The sequence below is a fragment of the Chiloscyllium punctatum genome, chromosome 36 (genome assembly GCF_047496795.1).
Source record: "Chiloscyllium punctatum isolate Juve2018m chromosome 36, sChiPun1.3, whole genome shotgun sequence".
In the NCBI taxonomy this organism is placed as follows: Eukaryota; Metazoa; Chordata; class Chondrichthyes; order Orectolobiformes; family Hemiscylliidae; genus Chiloscyllium; species Chiloscyllium punctatum.
This window is the reverse complement of record NC_092774.1, coordinates 31,520,530-31,547,417: the sequence shown is the minus strand read 5'-3', so window position 1 is coordinate 31,547,417 and position 26,888 is coordinate 31,520,530. Positions and strand designations below refer to the sequence as shown.

The 26,888-nt window shown below is 45.6% G+C and overlaps 3 non-coding genes across 3 annotated transcripts; 1 reads left to right on the top strand and 2 right to left on the bottom strand.

The window, feature by feature from the left end:
* The first annotated feature begins 246 nt into the window (after positions 1–246).
* On the top strand, positions 247–318 carry trnaw-cca (transfer RNA tryptophan (anticodon CCA)). The gene has a single exon. It is a non-coding gene; the product is annotated as a tRNA-Trp (tRNA).
* Positions 319–8,789: 8,471 nt separating this feature from the next.
* trnan-guu (transfer RNA asparagine (anticodon GUU)) lies at positions 8,790–8,863 on the bottom strand. The gene has a single exon. It is a non-coding gene; the product is annotated as a tRNA-Asn (tRNA).
* Positions 8,864–24,886: 16,023 nt separating this feature from the next.
* trnae-uuc (transfer RNA glutamic acid (anticodon UUC)) lies at positions 24,887–24,958 on the bottom strand. Its single transcript has one exon. It is a non-coding gene; the product is annotated as a tRNA-Glu (tRNA).
* Between the last annotated feature and the right edge of the window lie 1,930 nt (positions 24,959–26,888).

Here is a 26,888-nt window from a genome sequence, read left to right as displayed (position 1 = left end):
TCTCCTAAATATAAACTGACATTTTCCCAATCACCATCAGTTCTGTGGAAGGGTCACCGACAACTCCTGTTTTTTTTGTTTCTGATATACAACATCCGCAATTCTGTCAGATTTTTATTGAGAGAGAGTTGAAAATTGTTTCGAGAGACAAAAAGAGAGGGGGGAGAAACAGAACAGACATGGACATAAAATCATTGTAGTGCGATCACTTCCCTTAAGCATGAATAGAAGTCATCAGCTCTCTGTGAGCTTGTGGCGCAACGGTAGCGCGTCTAACTCCAGATCAGAAGGTTGCGTGTTTAAATCACGTCAGGCTCACTACGATCAATGTCTTATATTTCAAATGAAGAAAGGAGTCAGTTCACTCCGTATATCGGTTGTGTCAAATTTTCTTTGCGGAAACTTTCGATCACACGTGAATTTTTGCTGTCAGTTTGATTTGTGAACACTGTGTCAGGGAGGTGGTGTGCCCATTGTTTGGGTAAATGCTCAGCTCCCCACAATGTGAGAAGTAAAACACAGACTGGGGTTCATCACGGGATTTAAACGCACAGCAGCTTCGTTCAGTTGGTGACCATGGGGTGTGAATAACATTGTACCGATATTTTTACAACATAATCTAGAGATTGCCATCCAGGTTTTAGTCACATCAAACTGCCACGCAATGCTGTCATGGCCTCAGTAAACTATAATAACGTGAAGATCGCTGGGATGATTTTCTACATCCGACTGCAATATAAACACAGATCATTGTTTCCAGTTTTGGTGGAACAAAAGACATCGTATTGGTGGATAATTACAGTTAGTGCAAACACAGCTAGCCATCGATAAATATTAATCCTGTCCACTTCAATGGCCAAATTTCAATTCAGAAACCAAGTGCACTCAGCTGCTTGTAACACAGACAACATGACAAAATGGCTCATAGGAGGAGAAATGGGGCATTGAGAAGGAGTGAAATGTTTGCTTTTGGTCACCTCTACAATTGTTAGAAAAACAGGTTGAAAGGATTCTTAAAAGGTGTCTGAAGGAGTGGTGAGGGATAACACTTCAGACAGCGCAAAGAGGAAGACCACTTTCTAGTGGAAGAAAAAGACATTCCTTATTTCTGAAAGAACTGGGAAACAGAAGAGGGAATGAAATCTGACTTGGGAGCTATTTCCTATTTGTTGAGGATGTTGCTTCATCACAGTCTTGGTTTAGAGCAGGAGCCATTCATCAGGAATAAAGGGTGGCTCAAGGGGGCTGAGAGATAAATGGGAAGGAAGTGGGGCTGGAGGGAAGGCAACTGGGAGTGCAATAGGTAGATGGAGGTAGGAATTGATGGTGATAGGTCAGAGCTGATGAAGGAGCAAATAGGTGAGAAGCAAGATGGACAGTTATGACAGGTCAAGAGGTTGGTGTCGAATTGGAAGGTTGGATCTGGGATAAGTTGGGGGAGAGGAAATAAGGAAACTGATGAAATCTGCATTGATACCATGTGGTTGGAGGGTCCTAAAGCAGAAGTTGAGGTGTTTTCCTACAAGTGTCGGGTAGCAAGAATTTGGCAGTGGAGGAGGCCCAGGACTTGCATGTCCTTGGTGGAATGGGAGGGGGAGTTAAAGTGTTCCGCCACAGGGCGGTGTGTCGTTTAGATTTAGAGTCCCAGAGTTGTTCCCTGAAATGTTCCGCTAGTTGGCGTCCAGTTTCCGCAATGTGGACGAGACCATATTGCAAGCAATGGATATAATCTTATAAATAGATTGCATAAATCTTAGCCTGCCAGAGTTATTTTCTTTAATTAAATTAAAGAATTTTTTTATTCAATTGGATGACTGCATGAAACGGTTTGTTGGTCAGATATGAATCATCACACCCAAATGAGACGATGCCATGAATATCAGTCAACTGCTCTTTTTGTTAAAAAACACAAGTTCTTGATTTATTTTCACAACTTACTGGTATTCACACCTGCATATTCAATGTCAAACTCTGACATCAGAAATTAAATTACAGCATTAATTTTGACTTACAATATTCGAACAAACAAATTAATAGAACACAGTGAATAAATACCAAGTCTGATTAATATGAAATTAAATTTGACCAAAAAATATAAAATCAAGATGGGAGATCAGAAATAGGGGAAGGGCATAGGGCAAGAAATGCAGCATCATAGAAAGTGCTCCTCCAGAGAGTGCATTTTACCAACCACCACTGCTAAATATAAACACTCTGATATGATCCTCCGGTTTTAATGTAAACCATAGCCCCATACTGTAGGTACCATTTAAATGAGTCAAAAATACAAGCCTTGAGCAAATCCAGCTTCCAAACTTACCACCCGCATCTTGGAGCTTGGACCTTCCTCCAGCTCCGGGGGGTTGTTGAACTCCTGGGCTCCAGCGGCCACGCCTCCACTGAAGAAGCTTTGGGAAGCAGATGCAAAGGCAAGATACAGAACAAAGAACCTTTGTATATGAAAGTAGCTTACAGAGACATTGAGCAATAGCATGACATGGTATGTACCCATCGACCTCTGGGTTATCTACCCAGCACACTCACGCAGCACGACTCTACTTCTGTGCTCCCTGATCGTGGATCAGTTTAAAGTAGGTCCTATATCTCTGATTACATCAGTACACAAGGCAGTGAAGAAAGGTTTTAGCACACTGCCCTTCATCAATTAGGGAATTGAGTATAGATGTTGGCAAGTTCTGTTGTAGTTATACAAGACGTTGATGAGGCTGCACCTGGAATATTGTGATCAGTTTTGGTCCCCTTGGTGTTCTGACTTCTGACTTCTTCAACTCTGGGTTTGTGTTGAACTTGATGGGATACTTTGTCCAACTCAGCATGTTTAAACAGTATCTCTCAGAGGGATTCATCTGAAACTTTTCAGGAGGTGAGCTCAACAAGATTGAACTATTCAAAGTTACTTGGACTCTATTTTAAACTTACATCAGGACTAGTAGTCAGAGACACGTACAGCATGGAAACAGACCCTTCGGTCCAACTTGTCCATGCTGATCTGATATCCTATATTAATCTACTCCCATTTGACAGATTAATCTACTCCCATTTGACAGCACCTAACCGATATACTCTGGCAGCTCATTTCATATATGTACCACACTCTGATTGAAGAAGTTGTCCCTTTAATATATTTCACCTCTTACCCTAAACTTATGCCCTCTAGTTCTGGACTCCCCCACATCAAGGAAAGGACATTGTCTATTACACTGTCCATGCCCCTCATGATTTTATAACCGCTATTAGGTCCCTTCTCTGCCTCCGATGCTCCAGTGAAAACAGCCCCACGCTATTCAGCCTCTCCCTGTAGCTCAAACCCTCCAACGCCAGCAACATTCCTGTAAATCGTTTCTCATGGAGAAGTCAACGTTTCAGTCATGAAGAAGGGTTAATACCCAAACGCTGACTACTCCACATCCTGGTGTTGCCTGGCTTGCTGTATTCTCCCAACCTCCTGCTTGCCAACTTCAGGTTGCAATATGTAGTGGCTCAGTGATTACCACTGCAGCCTCACAGCGCCGGGGACCCAGGTTTGATTCCAGCCTTGGGTGGCTGTCTGTGAGGAATTTGCACTTTCTCCCAATGTCTGAGTGAGTTTTCTCTGGGTGGTCCTGTTTTCTTACGTAAACCAAAGATGTGCAGGTCATGTGGATGGGCCATGCTTAATTGCCCATAGAGTTAGGTATATTAGTCAGAGGGAAATGGGTCTGGATGGGTTACTCTCCGGGGGGTTGGTGTGGACTTGTTGGGACGAATGGCCTGTTTCCGCACTGTAGCTAATCTCATCCAATACTTTTGTTCCTAACGAATGGCAGATTAGGCCAAATGGACTAACTTCTGCTCCGATGGTCTTGCGGTCTTTGGTTTCTCTGGATCATTTCATTGGCAATGTGCAGTCCCGGGCTCAATGAGCAGCAGTGTCTACTGAAGGCAAAGCTCATAGAATCATAGAACTCCCACAATGTGGAAACAGGTCCTTCAGCCGAACACATCTGCACTGATCTTCCGAAGACTAACCCACTCAGATGCATTTTCCTACCCTCCATAAATTGCACACAGAGTCCCAAGGGTGGAATTATTCCTGGGTTCCTGGTGCCATGAGGCAGCAGTGCTCACCCTGAGCCACCATGGAGTTGTGGTTGTGGGGTGTAAGCGAGGCAATTGCAGTCCAGCAGAAAGCAAAAACAGCCCACCTACTCTCCCACTGCACCCACTGTCAGAACTGGCAGGAGGTTCAGTCCTGGGAGGTGACTGAAGGTATCATCACTGGTAGGATCTGATTGCTGGGAGCACTGGTGCCCACGCTGGTGCTTCCGCAAGTTGTAGGAAAACATGAACCTCTTCCCACACTCGGGCCAGCTGGAGGGCATCTCCCTGGTATGGGCACACTGGTGTTTCAGTCGGGCGGAGGAATTGCTGAAGGCATTCCCACAATTAGGGCAGCAGAATGGCCTCCCCCCCTCCACCACTGAACCCCCCCAACCCCCCCCCCCACTGTGGTCCAGCTGGTGATTCAGCAGTGTGGAGGAGCGGGTAAATACCTTCCCACATTCAGGGCAGGAGAAAGGCTTCTCCCCGGTGTGGATGAACTGGTGCCTCAGCAGGGCAGAGGAATTGCTGAAGGCCTTCCTGCACATAGGGCAACTGAACGACCTCTCCCCCATGCGGACACACCAATGGGCCAGTACGTCAGAGGAAAGAGCAATGCTCCTCCTGCAGTTGGGGCAGAAGAACGGCCTCTCAGTGTGGACCCACTGGTGTCTCAACAGATGGGAAGAACTGCTGAAGGCCATCTCGCACTTGGGGCCGGGGAACAGCCTTCCCCGGTGTGGACCAACTGGTGCGTCAGCAGGGCAGGGGAATCACTGAAGGCCGTCCCACACTCAGGGGAGCAGAAGAGCCTCTTCCCCTCTTTGGGCCCATTGGTGCTTCAGAACCCTTTCAACTTTCACAACATCGTTCTGATAGGAGGGAGACCTGAATTGCACACAATATTCCAAAAGTGGTCTAAAGAATGTCCTGTATAGTCCCAACATAACTTCCCAACTTCAATACTCAGTCAGAGGATTGGGAAAGTTTTCAAAACCCACAAAAAACAAACAGGAAAGAATGGAGGGAAAAACCAAATTTTTGAGAGTAAGCTTGGAAGCATCACTGAGAAATCGGCGGAATGGGCTTATTGGGGACGCGTTCTCCTTAAATACACTATATACGTATTGCTCTTGTGATCTTCGTATGTTACTCTGTGCTGCAGTGTGTAGTGGCTCGTTGAAATAATGTCCTGATGCAGCTTCGTTTGTGGGTGTTGGGATGATTGCTTCTGTGGTTAAGTATTTGGTTTGTGTGTGTTGTTTTTCTGTAGATGCTAGTTTGAAGTTCCCCATTGACTGTTCGCTCTACTGTGACATCTAAGAATGGCAGTTTATTGTTGTTCTCCTCCTTTTCAAACGAGGAGCCCCCCCTCAGGCCATAGTCTCACCAATTGGAACACCAATATACAGACTAGTCAAAGGCCTCCACTGAGGACTAAAACACCAAGTCGAAGATTCATGCCACTCCATTTACTCCATCTAAGAATTCCTGAACACCAAAGACACTAAGATAGAAGAGGTTGGAATAATGTTGTTCTTTGACGTAACAGCCCTGTTCACATCCATTAACATCAACATGGCCAAAGAAAACAGAAGACACTCCTCGAAGAACCAAAGACACAAACACAGCACCAACTTCATCAGCAAAGATAACACTGTCAACCTCGTGGTTACCATCCACTTCATATTCAGTAACAAGCCCTACAAACAAATCAACGAAATACCCATGAAACACTTCTGTCATCAAAAAATGAAACAAATTAGAGGAAACCTACAACACCATCAACAATCTCCTTACTGGCATAAAATTCACAAAAGAGGAGAACAACAACAAAGTGCCATTTCTGGATGTCACAGTGGAGCAAACAGTCAATGGGAAATTCAAAACAACCTCAGCAGGAAAGCAACACACGCGAACCAAGTACTTAGCTACAGAAGTAATCATCCTTACACATACAAACAAATCTGAACGCGGAGACTATTTCAACGAGCCACTACACATTGCAGCTGCCAGTAACGACGAAGACCAATAAGTAACTGTACAGCGCATTTAAGGAGAATGGGTAGCCAAAAAGCACACTAAAAAGTTGCTCTCCCGACCGGGAATTGAACCCGGCCCACAGCGATGAAAACGCTGAAACTGAACCACTAGACCACCAGGGCGATACGGCGGGAGGGTGACAGCTCTAGTGAAAATTGCTTTCCTGCCCGTAAATCGAACCCTGGTCATGGAAGTTAGAAGGCTAACATAAATGTCATTCCTTGTATCCATTGCTCCCGATGCGGTCTCCTCTACATTGGGGAGACTGGAGCCTCCTCGCAGAGTCAAGTCACAGCGCTTGACGGAACATCTCCAGGACACCCGCAACAATCAACCCCATTGCCCTGTGGCCCAACATTTCAACCTCCCCTCCCACTCTGCCAGGGACATGCAGGACCTGGGCATCCTCCATCGCCGCTCCCTCTCCACCCGATGCCTGGAGGAAGAATGCCCCAACTTCTGCCTCGGATACATTCAACCCCAGGACATCAATGTGGACTGCACCAATTTCCTCATTTCCCCTCCCCCACCTTACCTCAGTTCCAAACCTCCAGCTGAGCGCTGTCCTCAGGACCAGTCCGACATGCCAATCTCCCTTCCCACCTATCCGCTCCACCCTCCTCTCTGACCTGTTACCTTCCCACCTATCCGCTCCATCCCCACCCCCATTCACCTGATGTACTCTTTGCTACCTTCGGCCCAGCACACACCAATTTATCTCGCCACACCTGGAAGCATGCTGCCTCTATTCCTGATAAGGGCTTTTGCCCGAAACGTCGATTTTCCTGCTCCTCGGAAGCTGTCTGACCTGCTGTGCTTTTCCCTCACCACTCTGATCTAAACTCTGGTTTCCTGCCTCTGCAGTCCTCACTTTTGCCTACCCAATAAACCCAGTGTGCCGATTTCACATCAACAAACTGACACAAATAGACTCAACATCTACAGAAACCCTAGCCACATTACTTTACATTAAAGACATCTGGGAAATGATGTCCGGACAACTCAACCCTCTCAGCATCATGGTAGCTCACAAACCGACCAATACACTTAAACAGTGGCTAATGAACCTGAAATATCCTATACAAACAACCAGCAAACGAATGTTATTTACAAAATACCATACAAGGAAATATATACATGAACTGTGCCTCACAGTTTTCTGTGGCAAGAAATGCTGGGATGAGATAAGTAAGATTTTTTTTAGCCAAAACGAATCGGCACTGACTGGACAGCCATTTAAAATCAACGCTGTCAGCCCAGGATGGAAGACCCGAAGGGATGAACAGTTTTCTTATTTCCTGAAGATTTACAAAGCTGAGACTGGGTTTTGGTGTTTGTTCCCTTTCCACTCCCAAGAGCCGCAGTGGTTGGGGCGGTGAGTTGGGGAAAGTGAAATGTGCCCGTGAGCAACGTGCAGGGCTATTTCAGCTTCCCCTCCTCCGACAGCGCTGTGACTTGACTCTGATGTTCTCAGGGACATTTACTGACGCGAGACAGTGAAAAGAGTCTCGTTCCTGCAGACCAGTAATTCAAACCGTATGCCGGCTTCAGGACAATGAGAAAGATCATTTGGGGTGTGTGAAGAAGCTGTGAGCTGCATTTCAAATAGGCAGGTGGAGTCAGATGCATCATCCATTGCGCCCCAGGCCTGTGCGTATCTGACGCCGCCATGCTGCAGAGTTCTCACGTTATCACGAACATGCGCAGCAATGGGAACATTCACAAGAAGAACAGCCAAAGATAATCACCGTCACTGCTTCCCTTCCATAGTCCCAACTTTGTGAAGCAGTATCTTTCACTGGCAAATAAAACACCTTTGTCCTCAGGTGCCTGCATAACTTCGATCATGACTTCACGCCCCTCACTGTTCCAGTCTCATTTCCAAACTCTTGGCTCATCGCCTCAAAAGCAGCTCTGTGGTTATCTGCTTGTTCCACCCTGACAGGCAGTGGGCTACAGATTCCCGACCAGTCCCAATGTGATTGAAATATTTCAACCCCTCACTGATTTGCATTTTTAAAAAACCGTGGAGCAATCTCCCTTTTCTTTTGACGTCGTTTCTCAACTGTAGTCGGCAGGGTTCACACCTGCGTGGGGAAACCGAAATGGATTTCATGTCCATCGCATTCACCACTCGGCCCATCAATACAGAATCACACTGACAGCTTCATTTCCCAGGTCTGTCTGCCTGTGGAGCTGCGAAAGAGTAAATCATTGCTGAGATTGTTTGAATCCAATCACTTCACAGTGATTCGAAAGGGTTAAATATCTGCAAATGGCGAGTCTGTGTGTTTCATCCCGAAAGATGAAATGGACGTTTAGTATAAAACAAAAACAGAAATTGCAGGAGCAACTCAGCAGGTCAGGCAGCATCTTTGGAAAGAGAATCAGAGACACCAATTCAGAACTCGTTTTTTTCCTCATGCAGGTACAGCCAAACCTGCTGAGTTTTTCCAGCATTTTAGCTTTCTGTCTCGGATTCTCAGCATCCGCAGTCCTTTACGTTAGAAATTCAATCAATTCAGGATCCCCTTTGTACTGCCTCAGTGGAAAAGATTTCCGTTTGGGAAACATTTTCCTGAAACCATTAAAAACGTGCACATTCGCAGCCAAGAAAGCGGTAGGAGCGAGAACAAGAAACACTCCGCCCCTGGGTGGTCTCGAACCACCAACCTTTCGGTTAACAGCCGAACGCGCTGACCAATTGCGCCACAGAGACACTCCCACCCCCCCTTCCACAGTGTCTTTGAGGAACCTACTATTCAATTCATTATTCAACCCGCCCGCCCAAAATTGCCAATGTCTTCTATCAGTTTTACTTTTCCATAATAAAGCCTTGGACATTCATTATGGAGACATGGGGACAGCCTGATCCCACCATCTGCAGGCATATCCATGTCACGAGGAACGAGCTCTCCTACACCGGGACCATCGCCCTCCGAGCCTTTCAGTGTTTTGCCTCTTCCCGAATTTTCTCATTGGTCCCGAGGCGAGAATGGGTTTGAATTCCCGATGTGCAGAGAATTCTTTCAATGTCTCAGGTCAGTTAATGTCCCGAGAATATCAGAGTCAATCAGCCTCTTAAACAAGGGAACGGTGTCTGGACTGTCGCTGCTCAGTCGGACAGTTCATCCTTCATTCTCCTCTAATTCCACTTCCCAAAGAGTTTCTAAAGATTCACAAAGCTGGAGACTGGGATTTGTGTTTTACGTCCTGAACATTTTTCCACCTGCTAACTGACAATATTTTGCCAAAACTTCTTCCCCATTGTAACATTTGCATCATGTTCAGGGATGAGCAATTTCCATTTTGTGGAGACATTCCCAAGTTTGGGAATGTTCTCTTTGGAGCAAAGAAGGTCAACTGGAGATTTCCAGGAGCTGTTGGCAATGATGGGAGAAGACGTGGTGGGAATCGGCAGGTTAATGATCAGAAGAACCTATTGCCACTGACTCGGGTCAGTTACCAGAGGACAGGGATTGAAGTTCTTTAATGGAAAGCAGCATTTGTGTAGAACAAAAATAGAGAATACTGCAGAAAGCCAACGGGTCGAGCAGCATCTGTGGAAAGGGAAACAGAAACGACGTTTTGAGTGTGCTACGGTTTTTGTTCAGAACTCAGTCTTTTGCCTGTTCCCGAAGTTGGTCCAGGTCTGTGTCTCAATTGACAAACACATGGCAAGTGCAGTGCCGCAATGTGAAATTATAGCCTTTGCTGTTTAAAAAAAAAGCAGTGCATTGTTTAAATGGTCATATATTGGAATGTGAAGATAGTGAGGACTAGAGGTGAAAGTCGAAAAATGCGGCACTGGAAAAGCACAACAGGTCAGGCAGCATCTGAGGAGCAGGAGAGTGAACGTTTCAGGCACAAGCCCTTCATCAGGAATGATGTATGGATGTACTAAGGGGTCTCAGAGTCCCTCCACACCAGTCAATGCCAGCTGTCGGGCAGATGCAGCAGGCAATCAGCAAGGCAAGTGATGTATTACGAAGAGGAATTGAGTTCAGAAGTGGGGTCATTGAACATATTCAAGGCTAAGTTCATCTGAGTTTTGAACAACAAAGAAGTGGATGCTTATGGGGGGAGGTAAGAAAATGGTTTTAAGACCAGGACAGGTCAGTCACAGAGTCAGACAGCACTCAAAAGACCCTTCATCCAACAAGTCCATGCTGAGTATGTTCTCAAACTAAACTCGTCGCACCTAACAGAGTTTGGCCCATAAACCTTCGAACCTTTCGTATTCATGTACTTATCTAAATGTCTTTTAAACGTCGTAACTGTACGTGTATAAAATCATGAGGGGCATGAATAGGATAAATAGACAAAGTCTTTTCCCTGGGTTGGAGGAGTCCAGAACGAGAGGGCATGGGTTTCGCATTAGAGGGGAAAGATACAAAATAGATCTAAGGGGCAACTTTTTCACGCAGAGGATGGTACGTTTATTGAATGATCTGCCAGAGGAAGTGGTGAAGGCGAGTCCGATTGCAACATTTAAAAGGCATTTGGGTAGGTGAATGAATAGGAAGGGTTTGGAGGGATATGGGGCCGTGTGCTGTCAGGTGGGACAAGATTGGGTTGGGATAGTTGGTCGGTTTGGACAAGTTGGACCAAATAGTCTGCTTCTGTGCTGTACATCTCTATCTCAATGTTAAACATACTCAGTGACCTGGCCTCCACAGTTTTCTGTGACAATGAATTCCATAGATTCACCACTCTCTGGCTAAAGAGATTTCTCCTAATCTCCATTCTCCCTTTATGCTGAGGCTATACCCATGGGTATTAGTCTCTCCTCCCAATGGAAACATCTTCCCAATGTCCACTCTGTCCAGGGCGTTCAATGTTCTGTACGTTTCAGTTAGATCTCTCTTGAATGTGGGCCTGTTAATCAGCATGAACCAAACCCTTCAGGATGAAGACATCCGTTATTAGATTCAACAAAGTGAGAATGGAGGGTGAGAGTGTGGGATGGAGATTTTCAGCTTTTAGGGAATAAGGTAGGAAAGAAAGTTTAATATAAATTATAATTGATCAGATGAGCCGATGGGCCAAGGAGTAGTGGATGGAGTTTAATTTAGACAAATATGAGCTGTTGCATTTTGATGAGGCAACTCAGGGCAGGACCTATGTGGTTAATGGTCAATTAATGGAATTTTGTGCTCAAGGAGGCAGCAGAGGCACCTTCATTAAGACACTGTTGGATGGGTTTTCTGCGTGGTAAGGGAATTAAGGGTAGTTGGGATAATGCAATTGGGAGGAGCTGAGACGATTGATCGATCCGCCATGATTTTAATGAATGGTGGAGCAGGGTCGATGGTCCAAATGGCCTACTCCGTCTATTACTTTGAAACGATAACCCTGCGTTTCCCATGGCCAACCCACCTAACCTGCACATCCCTGGACACTGGGCAATTTAGCACAGCCAATCCAAATCAAGGCCAGTGAGCAATGTAGTGATTTGGAAACCAAATACCAGAGAATGATAGAAAGGGACAAGGAGAATAAATGTACTAGCAATCAAAACTGGATTCTCACCATCACAAAAAATAAAACTAAAAGCTCAGTATGTGAATGTGTGCTGCATTGTAACAAAAGCGAATTAATTGACAGCACACATTGAAGAGAATAATTGTGATCTGAGACTCCTTACAAAGATGTGGCTTCAGAATGACAAGGATTGGATCCGGAATATCGAAGGGATACGTGGCATTCAAGTCGAGTGAGAAGCTCAGAACCGGTAGAGGGTGGGCACTGCTAATCAAAGCACTGATAACATGGTAGTCTGGTGTCAGTTCGGATTTCAGGTCCTGATTTCTCTGTCCTCTGATCTCCCTGTTCCCACAGAGTTAAATGTTGTCTGTTCTCAGCTCTGCTCGATTTCTGCTGAAGCTTTGACCCCCTTTTACACCTTCTGGAGCAATAGAATATTCTGAGCCTCCTGGAAATGACACATAATCTATACCCCTCCTGATTTTAAACATCTCCAAAGTTATCTGTCAACTTCCTTGGCTCCATTGGAAAAATGTCCCAGCTTCTTCTTAATTCAAACCCTCCATTCCCTGCAACACGCTGGTAAAGTCGGGAATAGGGAATTTCATCAAATCACATAAATGTATTGTCTGAAACAATCTAGCTGTGTTCTGGCCTGAGATATTGAGAGTCCCTGGTGGAAGTAATTACGAATGCAATAATTTTGGTCACAGAATTGAACAATCATTTTGCATCAAAGGGGTCTACTTTGATAAGGAGGTAGTGGTAATTTCTAAGGTAAGTGAACAGTTTCTAGATCAGGGAGATGAAGTTCCAGACACTTGGGAAGGGCAAAAAATGAATTTGATAAATAAGACAAAGAACTGTGGATGCTGGAAATCTGAAACTAAAACTGAGAATACGGGAAAAACTCAGCAGGACTGGAAGCATCTGTGGAGAGAAAGAAGAGTTCAAGTTTCGAGTCCAACAACTCCTCTTCGGGATTCTGAAAGAGTTTGTGAGAACCCCTTAAGTCATCTGCCCAGCTTTAAGACCATAATACACAGGAGTAGGATGAGGCCATTTGGCCCATCGAGTCTTCTCCACCAGTCGATCATGGATGATGTGTTTCTCCATCCTATTCTGCTGCCCTCTCCTCATAAACCTTGACCCCTTACTAATCAAGAACCTATCTCTGTCTTAAATGCCCTCAATGACTTGGCATCCTCAACCCTTCTTCTCGTGGAAACATCATCTCCACATCCACACTATCCAGTCATAGAATAGCACAGCGCTGCCTGACCCACTGTGATCTCCAGCATTTGTTGTTTTCAGGAAGGATTCCAGCATCCACAACAATGCGCTTCTAAATTTTGTACCCAGTTGGTTAGCTCTCCCTGGATCCCGTGAGATTTAACCTTACTCAACAATCCACTGTGTGGTACAATTAACAAAGTTCCCAGCCCCCACCTCTTTCTGCATACATGGGCAGCACTTTCCGCTTTCGATTCCAGCCTTGGGGCGACTGTCTGTGTGGAATTTGCACATTCTCCCTGCCGTGTCTGCTGGGTTTCCGCCGGGTGCTCTGGTTTCCTCCCAAAATCTAATGATATGCAGTTTCGGGAGAAGTGGCCATACTAAATGGGCCCATAGTGTGCATTAAGTTTGGTGGAATGGTATAAGGGAAAGTGTCCAAATAGGTTACGCTTTGGATGGTCGGTGTGGACTTGTTGGGCTGAATGGCGTGTTTCCACATTGCAGGAATTCTACGTCGCATTCTCCCAACTCCAGAGTCTCAGCACTCTTGGTTTTTCCCATGGACACTGTGGGGGAGGGAAGCAATGTTTTACACGGGAGTAAAGTTCAGTGAGTGTGAAGCTAAAAGTAAACGCATTGCTTCAGCTTTTTTCCCCGGTATACCAGAGGGTGAGGGGAGATCTTACAGACGTTTATAGAATCATGAGAGGCATGGATAGGATAAATAGACAAGGTCATTTCCCTGGGATGGGAGAAGTCCAGAACAGGAGGATAATATGTTTGGGGTGAGGGAGGCAAGTGTAAGGAATGATCTGCCTGAGGAAGTGGTGGATGTAGGTCCAATTATAACATTTAAAAGGCATCTGGATGGGTATATGAATAGGAAGAGTTCAGAGGGATATGGGCCAAGTGCTGGTAAATGAGACGAGATTAATTTAGGCTCTCTGGTCGGCACGGATGAGTTGGACTGTAGAACCTGATTCTGTGCTGTGTATCTCTGTGACTCTGGCTTGCCCGTAATGTTTGCCATGCCTGTATGTTCAGTTTCTGTCTGGTGTCGGTGACAATGCCTTGATATCTCATTTCCTCCATCTCCCCACTTCCACCTCCCCAGATGTTAACCATTTCGTGTCTGGTTGTTTCTCAAGAAGCTGCATTGAAGGTTAATCCTGAATTGACACTTTTATTTGCTTCCCTAAATCAGACTTACTCACTCCTACATATTGTGAAAGATACTAACTTTCAGGTGGAGGTATCCAAAATTCAGAGGTGTCTGTCTTGATGTTTTCACTTTTCGGTCTCTGTAAGATCCTGTATCAGTACCGTCGGGAGAATTAGTTTGAGCGGAGTGAGAATAGAGGGGTGAGAGGGGGTGGGATGGTGCTTTCAATTTTGTGGGAAAAGAAAAGAATGTTCTGCAGAAAGTAGAATTGCTTGTTTGGAATTTCTAACCTGGACTGACAGTGATGACTTTTGTAATCTCTTTTTACAGATTATTTGAAGATCTGAAGACGGACATTTCAATATCAACAGATGAAGAGCTTTGCCTGAAACATTGACTCTGCTGCTCCTCAGATGCTGCCTGATCGGCTGTGCTTTGACTCTGACTCTCCAGCATTTGCAGTCCTCAATTTCACGTCAATGTCTGGCAGTCACTGAATCCATCGGGACTATAACAATTTTCGACTATGATTCTGTGAGAAGGAACCAAGCTTTTTGGTTCCTCTTTCAATACGTTTTCAGCATCAGTGAGACTGGAAGAGAGACCCGACTATTGCAGCACTCTGATTGTGGAGCCAGTAAAAGTTATACAGTCTGGGAAGAGGAATTCACGGCAGGGAGGTGCTGTACACGCGTTTGTGTGCAGCTGAAGCTTCGGTCATGGAGAAACCCAAGGAATCCCGTCCCGTGGAGAAACCATGTAAATGTTGCGACTGTGGGAAAGGCTTCCATTTCCCATCTGACCTGGAGACTCATGGGCGCAGTCACACCGGGGTGAGACTGTTCTCCTGCCCTGAGTGCGGGAAGACCTTCAGCAATTCCTCGGTACTGCAGAGGCACCAGTGGGTCCACACAGCCGAGAGGTCATTCTCCTGCCCCGAATGCGGGAAGGCCTTCAGCTATTCCTCCGTCCTACTGACCCACCGCCGGGTCCACATAATAGAGAAGGCCTTCAGCTGCTCCAAGTACGGGAAGGCCTTCAACGATACCTCTGCCCTGCTGAGGCAACAGCGGGTCCACACCGGGGAGAGCCCGTTCTCCTGCCTCAAGTGTGGGAAGGGCTTTACCCAGGCATCCCACCTTCGGGTCAATACGGGGGGGAGGCCCTTCCCCTGCCCAGAGTGCGGGAAGGCCTTCAGCAATTCCTCCCAACTGCTGAGGCACAGGTGGGCCCATACCGGGGAGAGGCCATTCACCTGCCCCGAGTGGAAGCGGAGGTTCTCATCATTCTGCACCTTGCAGAAGCGCCAGCGGGCACACCAGTGCTCCCAACAATCTGATTCTGCTGGTGAAGCTGCTGTGGGCCACTGCGAGGACTGAACCCGTGCACATTCTGACAGTGCTTATAGTGGGAGAGTCGGAAGTTTTTTTTTTATGTCGTCGTGCTCCCCCACCCCTGCAAGTTTGCTTCCAGTGGGCGCTGCTGCTCGTTGATACCAGCAGCTGTTCTCTTTAGTTTTTTCTTGTCCAGTTAAATAATTATTGACTCTGTCTGGGAACGAGCTCCAGTCTGGAAGAAATAGCTGAATACTTCAGGGTGTCCATTCGCATTCAGCAGTGACTTAGAAATTAAATTTACGGTTATGTGCCTGTGAATAACTCATCATCGAAGGATTGCCCAACGGCTTGGCAAACCATTTTTGGAAACGGTTTGCTTGAATTGATAATTTTAAAAATTCTCTTCCCTAATTTCCCCTTAAGTTTCTGTCTCTGAGATGGTGGAGGACTTGATGAAAAGGATTAAATCATTGCTATTAACTGGATCATCTTGTGTAACTTTGCACGAGTAAATTTGCGGTATTCATAATTGTTTGTTTTTGTTTATATTATAATTCCGGTGTGCAAGATCTGTTCATCAAGTGTGGTTCACTTCATGAAACTGCTGTGGGTCACTCCCAGGATTGAGCCCCTGTGTATTCTGACAGTGTGTGTGCAGTGGGAGAGTCAGTGGCCTTTTTTGTTTTATGCTCTTGCCCCGCCCAGCCCCGTTGCCAACTTTGCTTCCATTTGGTGTTGCTGCTTGTTGAGCCCAGGAGCTGTTCTCTCGAGATCCTACTGTCCAGTTAAAGAATTGTTGGCTCTTTCTGGGAATGAGTCCCAGCTTGTAAGAAATGGCTGAATACTTTGGGGTGTCTATTCACATTCAGCAGTGGCTTTTAAATTAGATTTACAGTTACGTGTCTTTGAAACAGTCATAGTCCAAGGATTGCACAAAGGCTTGGCAATCCATTGTTGGAAACTGTTTGCTTGAATTGGTAAGTTTAAAACAAAAATTCTTTTTTAATTTGCCGCTTAAGTTTCTGTCTCTGAGATGGTGGGGGACTTGATCAAAGATTTTAAATAATTGCTATTAATTAGATTATCTTCTTTAACTTTGCCCTCGAAAATTTACTATATTTGTAATTGTTGGTTTTTGTTTAAATTATAATGTTGATGTGCAAGATCTGTTCTTCATCAAGTCTGGTTCGGAACAGTTGAGAAATTGAGGGACATTGCATGTTTTAATTTCACTCTGTTGTGAATGTAGTGACAGTGACATTCATTTGTATTGGGTTGCTTACCCTCAGTTGTCGTGTCTTCCACCCCAACTATTCACTATGGTAGTGAGTTCCGCAGTCTCACCACACTCTGAGGTCTTTCATGAAATCCTTAGTAGAGAATTGTAAGGGAAAATGTTGACAAGGGCAGAATATAGGGTCTTAACTGCAAAAGCCAGGAAGACATTCGACAATGTAAAACCATGACAATGTCGGCGATAAATAAGGAACTTTGACAGCAATGAAGAGGTCACACGTCAGAGTTCACGATAATGGTCGTGACAAAAAGAAAAAGTACTCTGCAGATATTGGATATAGTAATTAAGCAAGTTTCTAGATGCTGTAGTTGGTTGAATACGATAACGTAAGAGATGAAATAACCAAAACCACGAATGTAATTTGATGTCGGTAACCATAAAGCAAGTGCATACTATTGATTGATATAGGCCAATTGCGTGCAAGTCGGTCATTCAGCCCATCGAGTCAACATTGACTGACCGTCCCACACAGACCCAGTTCGTTACCCTATCCCGAAAACCCTGCATCCCCCATGGTCAATCCACCTTCACCTGCACATCCGTTGGACTGTGGGAGGAGGCCACAGCAGCAGAGGAAGCCCACGCAGACACAAGGGGAGAATGTGCAAACTCCACACAGACAGTCGGCTCGAGGGTGGGATCAAACCCAGGTCACTGATGCCGTGAGACCACCACATGCTGCTATCTTAAAAATTGAATTTCAAAGACTCGAGAACACTTGAGAGAAAAACAAAACTCTCCTATCTTAAATGAGAGACTAGTCTCTGGCTAGAATTGAGTTGACATTACATTTACATTAAGTCCTCTCCAGATGTTATACAGCTCCATCGGATCATCTGTTTCTTCAAAACTCAAACTGATACAAGCCCAGCCTGACATCCCCTTGTCCCCGATTATAAGTTGAGTAAATGAGCGACCCTCGACCTCACTGGCATGACAAAGGATGCCCTCAATACAAGTTGACCTTAACTGTCTAACCTCTTGACCCCACGCCACAATGTGGTCAGCCGCAACTCAGCCCTGAACGAGAGCAGAGGAACTGAATCGACAGCAGTGAGGTGGAAATTGCATTCCCAGAGAATATTATTCACATGAGAATGTTGTTCAGCTCACATTCGGATCACTGCAGGGACGATGTCTCCTGTCATTTAAATGTCTTTGATCCCAAGAACAGTCTCGTTTTGTTGTACATTGTGTGTGTTTTAGCCGTGTTTCACGACATGATTTTCTGTTACTGTGATTCCCATTAGGAAGTGTGAATTTAGTACCAGATGATACTTCAGTTCTGAATTTTCCTTGAGGATTGGTGTAGGACGTACTAAGTGCCAGTCCGAATGGAAGAAGCTCTACTGTTTATTTAACCCTCTGCTGTCATTGTCCTGGGACTGTATGAATGGGGAAGTGGAGAGGAAGATTTACTCTGTATCTAACCCAATGCTGTTTCTGTCTTGGCAGTGTTTGTTGGGAACAGTGTTGAGGTAGCTTCACTTGAAATTGAAGAGTAGAGGTAGCTTTATTCTGATCGTCATCCCATGCTGTCCTTGACCTGGGAGGTTTAGATGGCATCTATAATTGAAGTGAATGGAGACTTGGCTGTGGGAGTGGAGGGTACTTCTACCTGAGCACACCCATCTTTGAGATTGCTGTGCTGATCAAGACAATCTCAGAAACCTTCATGCACTTTTCCAACCAACCACAGGGTGGTTAAGGATGGGTATAAATGCTGGCATTGCCAGCGATGCCCACACCCCATGCATGAATAAATACTTTATGTTTAAAAGTTACATTCACGTTCCAAACCCTCTAATGTATGATTACTTACATGGAAAATTCCTGTCTGCTGGAATTCCATTTTAAAACATAGGAATGTGTCAACCATGTAGAAATATAACAAGAACAACAAATTGAGAATTTAACAGGTAATAAGCAGGACCAGAATGCTGAGTCAGCCTGACCCCCAATGCTGAGAGAGTTCTCCCAGATGTTGAAGTTACACTGGTGACTTCTACTCTTGCAGCTTCCCCAAAAGTTTGTCCCTGATGTAAGATCATTCAATGACCCGAAGTACTAACTGTTTTTATCTCCATAGCTGCTGCCAGACTTGCTGAGGAATTCCAGCCCTTCTGCTCTACCCTTTTATGGGATTTGAGCTTCACTAAGTCAGTGTAATGAAGAACTGCAGATGCTGGAGATCTGAAACACAAAAATGCATCAAATGCTGGAGAAACTCAATAGGACTGGCAGCACATGTGGAGAGAGAAACAGAGTTAGCATTTCAAGTGCTGTGACCCTTCTTCACAACTGTTCTGGACTCAGGCCAGGATATTGACTCTGTTTCTTTCTCTCTCTCTCCACCAGTGTTGCCAGACTGGCTGAGTTTCTCCAGCAATTTCTGTTATGACACTTTCACAAGGTTGATGTTTGTTATCCATCCCTAAGTGCAAGGTGTCTTGCTTGTGCCAATTCAGAGGGCAGTTTAAGAGTCAACCACATTGCTGTGTGCATGGAGTCACATGTAAGACTGACCATGCAAGGATGGCAGTTTCCCTCCTGAAAGGACATTGGTGAACATGGGTTTTTATGACAATTGACGTCAGTGCCATCGATACCATACTGAGACTAACTTTGTGTTCCCCATTTATGATTTGAATTATTCACATCTCACCTCTTGCTGTGGTGGGATTTGAACTCATGTTCCCTGGATTATTCATCCTGTGACATAATGACTACACTGTTGTTTCCCATTCTTTGCTATTTTGTGTTTGTTGTTCACGTCTTTGTCTTCTGATGTTTGGGAAATTTAACCTGTTTAAAAGATTGCCCTAAACTTGCCCCTTTGACCAAGTCTTTGGTCACCTGTCCTAATCTGTGCTCCGGTCTTGTGATATTTAAAGGAATTCTCATAATGTTCATGTGAAGCACTTTGACATAGTTAACTGTACCACAGGTATTATTTGAATGCAGCTTGTGTCCCTATCTTAATATCTGAAAGTACAGGGTCATATTTTAAATGGCGAAGACAAACATGAGGATGATTTCTTTTCTTTCTGAGGGTTGTGTGTCTTCTTCAAAAGGCAGTGGATTCAAAATCTTTAAGGCAGAGATAGATAGGTTCTTGATAACCAAGTGAATGAAAGATTGTCGGGGATGTGTTGGAATGTAGAGTTGAGGTTGAATTCAGATCAGCCATGATCTTATTGAATGTTGCAGCAGGCTCGAAGTGCCGAGTGGCCTACTCCCGCCCATTATATGTTTGTATCAAGCAGTCTGTGACTCCCCTCTTATAGCTATGAACTGGGTAATTCCTTTCCGATATTGCCCCTTGTAGACTGTTAATTTCACACCGATGGCCCCCTATTGGGAGCAGGCACATTGTAGTAATTGCAGTATTTCTTGTGTTAATTTTGTTGCTTCTTACTAAGTGTTCCTGAGAATCTTCGAAATAAAAACCAAAACACTTCTATTATTATCGCACCAATGGAAATGTTGGTTCGGATGTATCATTGTTGAATTAGCCATTCCCATCTTTTCCAGAATTCTGTGTTTAAAGCCCTCGAGTCTAGTTTCCGCCCCTGAAACAGTTCTTATCAAGGCCATGTTTGACATCCTTTGTACCGGTGATATGGATGAACATTCCCTCGTCGACCTGCAGACAGCCTTGATCAGGGTTAATGACAGTACTGACCCTCTCCAGCATGACTCTATCCTCTGGGAGGGTCTGCTTTTAGCGTCTTCCATTCTAATTTGTTTAAAAGTAGCTGCTGGTTTTGGCATCTATACTGATGATATCCAACTGTGCCTGAACACCACTTCTCTCCCGACTCCTCTATCATTCATTATTTACTAATCATTTATCTGAATGCCTGCCCAATTTCCAGCATTGGATAACCATAAACATTCCCTTAGTTAAATATTGTGAATTGTGAAGCCATTGTTTTAGTCCCCAAGTTCGACCTGAGCCCACGTCCCCCCTCCCCCCGCCCCCCCCACCCCAGTAACTCTGTTGACAGCCTTCATGTCACTTTAAAACTAGGATCGATAGATTTTTGAAGAGTCGGGGAATGAAAGGTTACAGGAAAAGGGCAGGAAAGTGAATGTGGGGAATACCAGATCACCCAGAATCCTACTGAATGGAGAAGCAGGCTCAAGGGGCTGAATGGCATATTCCTGTTCCTACTTCTTCTGGTTCCCGAGCCCTTCCCTCTGATACAGTACACTGACTTCAGTGTGTGCCTTTACTGAGAGTGCTGATGTTCCCTTGTGTAATATCAACAACTTAGCAGCTGCTGAAACCTCTTTCTCCTTTGTTACCTCTGAACACAATAAGCCAATGTCTTCAGGGGAGGCGATGGCTGACTTTATTGTCACCAGACTATTCACCCAGTTAATGTTCTGGGGACCTGAGTTCAAAACCTGCCACGGCAGATGGTGGAATCTGAATTCAATATAAATCTGGAATTAAGAGTCTAATGATGAAATCGTTGTGGTTTGTTGTAAAAACCTATCTGGTTTCCTGCTTTCCGAACCTGGTCTGATCTACATGTGATTCAGATGCGCTGTCAGCTGGTTGAAACTTCACTGCCCTTTCAATCAAAACCTCCACTATAACCTCCCGACTTTTATACTCCATTTAAAGGCCAATCTCCCTTTTGCGTTCCCTATTAGTCACTGTGCTCCCAGAAGCAGGATTGTGGATCAGTTTAAAGTAGGTCCTATATCTCTGATTACATCGGTACACAAGGCAGTGAAGAAAGGTTTAGGCACACTGGCCTTCATCAATTAGGGAATTGAGTCAAGATGTTGGCAAGTTATGTTGTAGTTATACAGGACGTTGATGAGGCTGCACCTGGAATATTGTGATCAGTTTTGGTCCCCTTGGTGTTCTGACTTCTGACTTCTTCAACTCTGGGTTTGTGTTGAACTTGATGGGATACTTTGTCCAACTCAGCATGTTTAAACAGTATCTCTCAGAGGGATTCATCTGAAACTTTTCAGGAGGTGAGCTCAACAAGATTGAACTATTCAAAGTTACTTGGACTCTATTTTAAACTTACAACAGGACCAGTCGTCAGAGACACATACAGCATGGAAACAGACACTTTGGTCCAACTTGTCCATGCTGACCTGATATCCTAAACTAATCTAGTCCCATTTGACAACACCTGACCCAAATCCTGTGACACCTGACCCAAAACATGAACCTCATTTCATATAAGTACATGAAGAAGTTGTCCCTTTAATATATTTCGCCTCTCACCCTACACCTATGCCCTCTAGTTCTGGACTGCCCCATCCCAAGCAAAATACCTTGTCTGTTAACCTGTCCATGCCCCTCATGATTGTATAACCTCTATTAGGTCACTCCTCTGCCTCTGATGGTCCAGTGAAAACAGTCCCAGCCTATTCATCCTCTCCCTGTAGCTCAAACCCTCCAACCCCCAGCAACATTCCTGTAAATCGTTTCTCACAGAGAAGTGAACGTTTCAGTCCTGAAGAAGGGTTAACACCCAAAACACTGACGACTCCACTGGTGCTGCCTGGTTTTCTGCATTCTCCCAACCTCCTGCTTGCCTCCATCGGGTTGCAACATGTAGTGGCTCAGTGTTTACCACTGCAGGCTGACCGCGCCGGGGACCCAGGTTTGATTCCAGCCTTGGGTGGCTGTCTGTGAGGAGTTTTCATATTCTCCCAGTGTCTGCGTGGGTTTTCTCTGGGTGGTCCTGTTTTCTTCCATAAACCAAAGATGTTCAGGTCATGTCGATTGGTCATGATTAATTGCCCATAGAGTTAGGTACATTAGTGAGCGGAAAATGGGTCTGGATGGGTTACTCTTCGGAGGGTCGATGTGGACTTGTTGGGACAAATGGCCTGTTTCCACACTGTAGCTAATCTCATCTGCACTACTTTTGTCACTAACGAATGGCTGAGTAGACTCGATGGGCCGAATGGCCTAACTTCTGCTCCAATGCACTTGCGGTCTTACGTTTCTCTGGATCATTTCATTTGGCAATGTGCAGTCTCTGGCTCAATGAGCAGCAGTTTCCAATGAAAGCAAAGCTCATATGATGGTTGAACTCCTACAGTGTGGAAACAGGTCCTTCAGCCCAAAACATCTGCACCGATTCTCCGAAGACTAACGAAGTCAGATCCATTTTCCTACCCTCCATAAATTGCACACAGACCCCCAAGTGTGGAAGTATTCCTGGGTTCCTGGTGCCATGAGGCAGCAGTGCTAACCGTGAGCCACCATGGGGTTGTAGTTGTGGGGGTTGGGGGAGGCAATTGCAGTCCAGGAGAAAACAAAAACAGCCCACCTACTCTCCCACTGCACCCACTGTCAGAACTGGCAGGAGGTTCAGTCCTTGGGGGTGACCGAAGGCAGCGTCACCGCTGGGATCTGATTGCTGGGAGCGCTGGTGCCCCCGCTGGTGCTTCTGCAAGTTGCAGGAAAACATGAACCTCTTCCCACACTCGGGCCAGCTGAAGGGTCTCTCCCCATTGTGGACACACTGGTGCTTCAGCAGTGTGGAGGAGCGGGGCTGAGGAATTGATGAAAGACTTCATGCACTTAGGCAACTGAACGACCTCTCCCCCATGTGGACACACCAATGGGCCGGCAGGTCGGAAGAAAGAGCAAAGCCCTTCCTGCACTCGGGGCAGAAGAACGGCTTCTCCTCAATATGGACCCACTGGTGTCTCAGCAGGTGGGAAGAACTGCTGAAAGCCATTTCGCACTTGGGGCTGGAGAACAGCCTTCCCTGGTGTGGACCAACTGGTGCGTCAGCAGGGCAGAGGAATCACTGAAGGCCTTCCCACACTCAGGGCAGCAGAAGGGCCTCTTCCCCTCTGTGGACCCATTGGTGCTTCAGAACCCTTTCAAATTTCACAATATCCTTCTGATAGGAAAGGACAAGAATTGTACACAATATTCCAAAAGTGGTCTAAAAAATGTCCTGTACAACCACAACATAACCTCCCAACTCCAATACTCAGTCGGAGAATTGCGAAAGCTTTCAAAACTCACACAAAACAAACAGGAAAGAATGGAGGGTCAAACCGAACTTTTGAGAGTCACCTTGATAGCATCAATGAGAAATCGGCGGAGGGGATTTATTGGGGAACCGTTCTCCTTAAATACACTATATACGTATTTCTCTTGTGCTCTTCGGAGTTTCTCTGTGCTGCAGTGTGTAGTGGCTCATTGAAATAATGTCCTGATGCAGCTTCATTTGTGGGTGTTGGGATGATTGCTTCTGCAGTTAAGTATTTGGTTTGTGTGTGTTGTTTTTGTGTAGATGCTAGTTTGAAGTTCCCCCATTGACTGTTCACTCTACTGTGACATCAAGGAATGCCACGTTGTTGTTTTCTCCTCCCCTTCAAACCAGGAGCCCCCCTTAGACCATAATCTCACTACTTGGAACACCAATATACATACTAGTCAAAGGCCTTCACTGAAGGCTAAAACACCTAGTCGAAGATTCACTCCACTCCATTTACTCCATGCAAGAATTCCTGAACACCAAACACACTGAGATGGAAGAGGATGGAATAATGTTGTCCTTTGACATAACAGCCCTGATCACATCCATGATCATCAACGTGGCCAAAAAAAACTGAAGACACTACTCGAAGAACCAAAGACACAAACACAGCGCCAACTTCATCAGCAAAGATAGCACTGTCAAGCTCGTGGAACTGTGCCTTTCCACCAACTTCATATTCAACAACAAGCCCTACAAACAAATCAACGAAATTCCCATGAAACCACCAACATCAGCATTTCTCGCAGAAGCAATAATGCAGAGACTCGAACAAACAGCCCTTCCAACGATCCAACCCAAACTTTGAGTCCGCTACAGAGATGACACTTTTGTCATCAAAAAATGAAACAAATTAGAGGAAACCTATAACACCATCAACAATATCCTTACTGGCATAAAATTCACAAAAGAGGAGAACAACAACAAAGTGCCATTTCTAGATGTCACAGGAGAGCGAACAGTCAATGGTAAATTCAAAACAGCGTCTACAGGAAAACAATGCACGCGAACCAAGAACTTAACTACAGAAGCAATCACCACTACACACACAAACAAATCTGAATGAGGACACGATTTCAACGAGCCACGATACACTGCAGCACCCAGGAACTACGAAGATCAATAAACAACTGTACAGAGCATTTAATAAGGACGGGTAGCCTATAAACCCCCTGAAACCGGTTTCCCTGACCGGGAATCGAACCCGGGCCGCGGCGGTGAAAGCGTCGAATCCTAACCACTAGACCACCAGGAAGATGCAAGCCAACCCTGATACCTCTACTGAAAATTTCTTCCCTGACCGGAAATCGAATCCGGGCCGTAGTCGATCGAAGGCTTTCACCTGTGTATCCAACAATCTCATTTCTTGTATCCATTGCTCCTGATGCGGACTCCTCTACATTGGGGAGACTGGAGACTCCTTGCAGAGTCAAGTCACAGCGCTTGAGGGAAGATCTACAGGACACCCGCACCAATCAACCCCATCGCCCTTTGGCCGAACATTTCAAACCCCCTCCCACTCTGCCGAGGACATGAAGGTCCTGGGCCTCCTCCATCGCCGCTCCCTCCCCACCCGATGCCTGGAGGATGAACGCCTCATCTTCCGCTTGGGGTAACTCCAACCACAGGCCATCAATGTGGACTTCATCAGATTCCTCATTTTCCCTCCCTCCACCTGACCTCAATTCCAACCTTCCAGCTCAGCGCTGTCCTCATGACCTCGCCTACCTTCCAATCTCCCTTCCCACCTAGCCGCTCCACCCTCCTCTCTGACCTGTCACCTTCATCCCCAAATCGCATTCACCTATTGTACTTTTTTGTACCTTCTGCCCAGCACACCCCACCCCCAATTTATCTCTCCACCCTGGAGGGGTCCTGCCTCTATTCCTGATGAAGGGCTTTTGCCCGAAACGTCGATTTTCCTGCTCCTCGGAAGCTGTCTGATCTGATGTGGTTTTCCAGCACCACTCTGATCTAAACTCTGGTTTACAGCATCTGCAGTCCTCACTTTTGCCTACCCAATAAACCCAGTGTGACGATTTCACATCAACAAACTGACACAAGCAGACACAACGTCTGCAGAAACCCTAGCCACATTACTTTACATTAAAGACATCTGTGAAAGGATGTCCGGACAACTCAACCCTCTCAGCATCATAGTAGCCCACACATTTACCAACACACTTAAACAGGGGCTAATGAACCTGAAATACCCGAGACAAACAACCAGCAAACGAATGTTATTTACAAAATACCATACAAGGAAATATATACATGAACTCTGCCGCACAGTTCTCTGTGGCAAGAAATGCCGGGATGAGATAAGGAAGATTTTTTCAGCCAAAACGAATCGACACTGATTGGACAGCCATTTAAAATCAACGCCGTCAGCCCAGGATGGAAGATCCGAAGGGATGTACAGTTTTCTTATTTCTTGAAGATTTACAAAGCTGAGACTGGGTTTTGGTGCTTGTTCCCTTTCCACTCCCAAGAGCCGCAGTTGTTGGGGCGGTGAGTTGGGGAAAGTGAAATGTGCCCATGAGCAGCGTGTGGGGCTATTTCAGCTTCCCCTCCTCTGACAGCGCTGTGACTTAACTCTGATGTTCTCAGGGACATTTACTGACGCGAGACAGTGAAAAGATTCTCATTCCTGCAGATTAGGAATTGTACCATACGCCGGTTTCATGACAATGAGAAAGATGAATTGGGATGTGTGAAGAAGCTGTGAGCTGCAGTTGAAACAAGTAGGTGGAGTCAGATGCGTCATCCATTGCCCCCATGGTCCTGAAGAAATGTTTGCTTTTGTCTGCTTGAGAGACTTTGGACACTGGTGTGGCAGGGAGAATACTGAGATACCGAGTGAGGGAGATTCAGAGCGCTGACTGTGAAAAGTGCTTCAAACCATTTACTCAGATTGGGGAATTAAAATCACACCCCATGCGGTGGGAAAGACTATGTCCCCGCTTTGTTTGTAATTTCAAACCCTGAGCAACACAAGGAAAGCTCCACCCAATGGGTAAACCGTGGAAATGTGGGGACTGTGGGAAAGGATTCCCTTCCCCATCAGTGCTGGAAACGCACAGACGCATTCACCTGCTCAGTGTGCAGGAAGGGGTTCAGACAGAGAGAAGCCATTCACGTGCCCCATGTGCAGGGGAGAGTTCACTCAGTCAGCTGCACTGCTG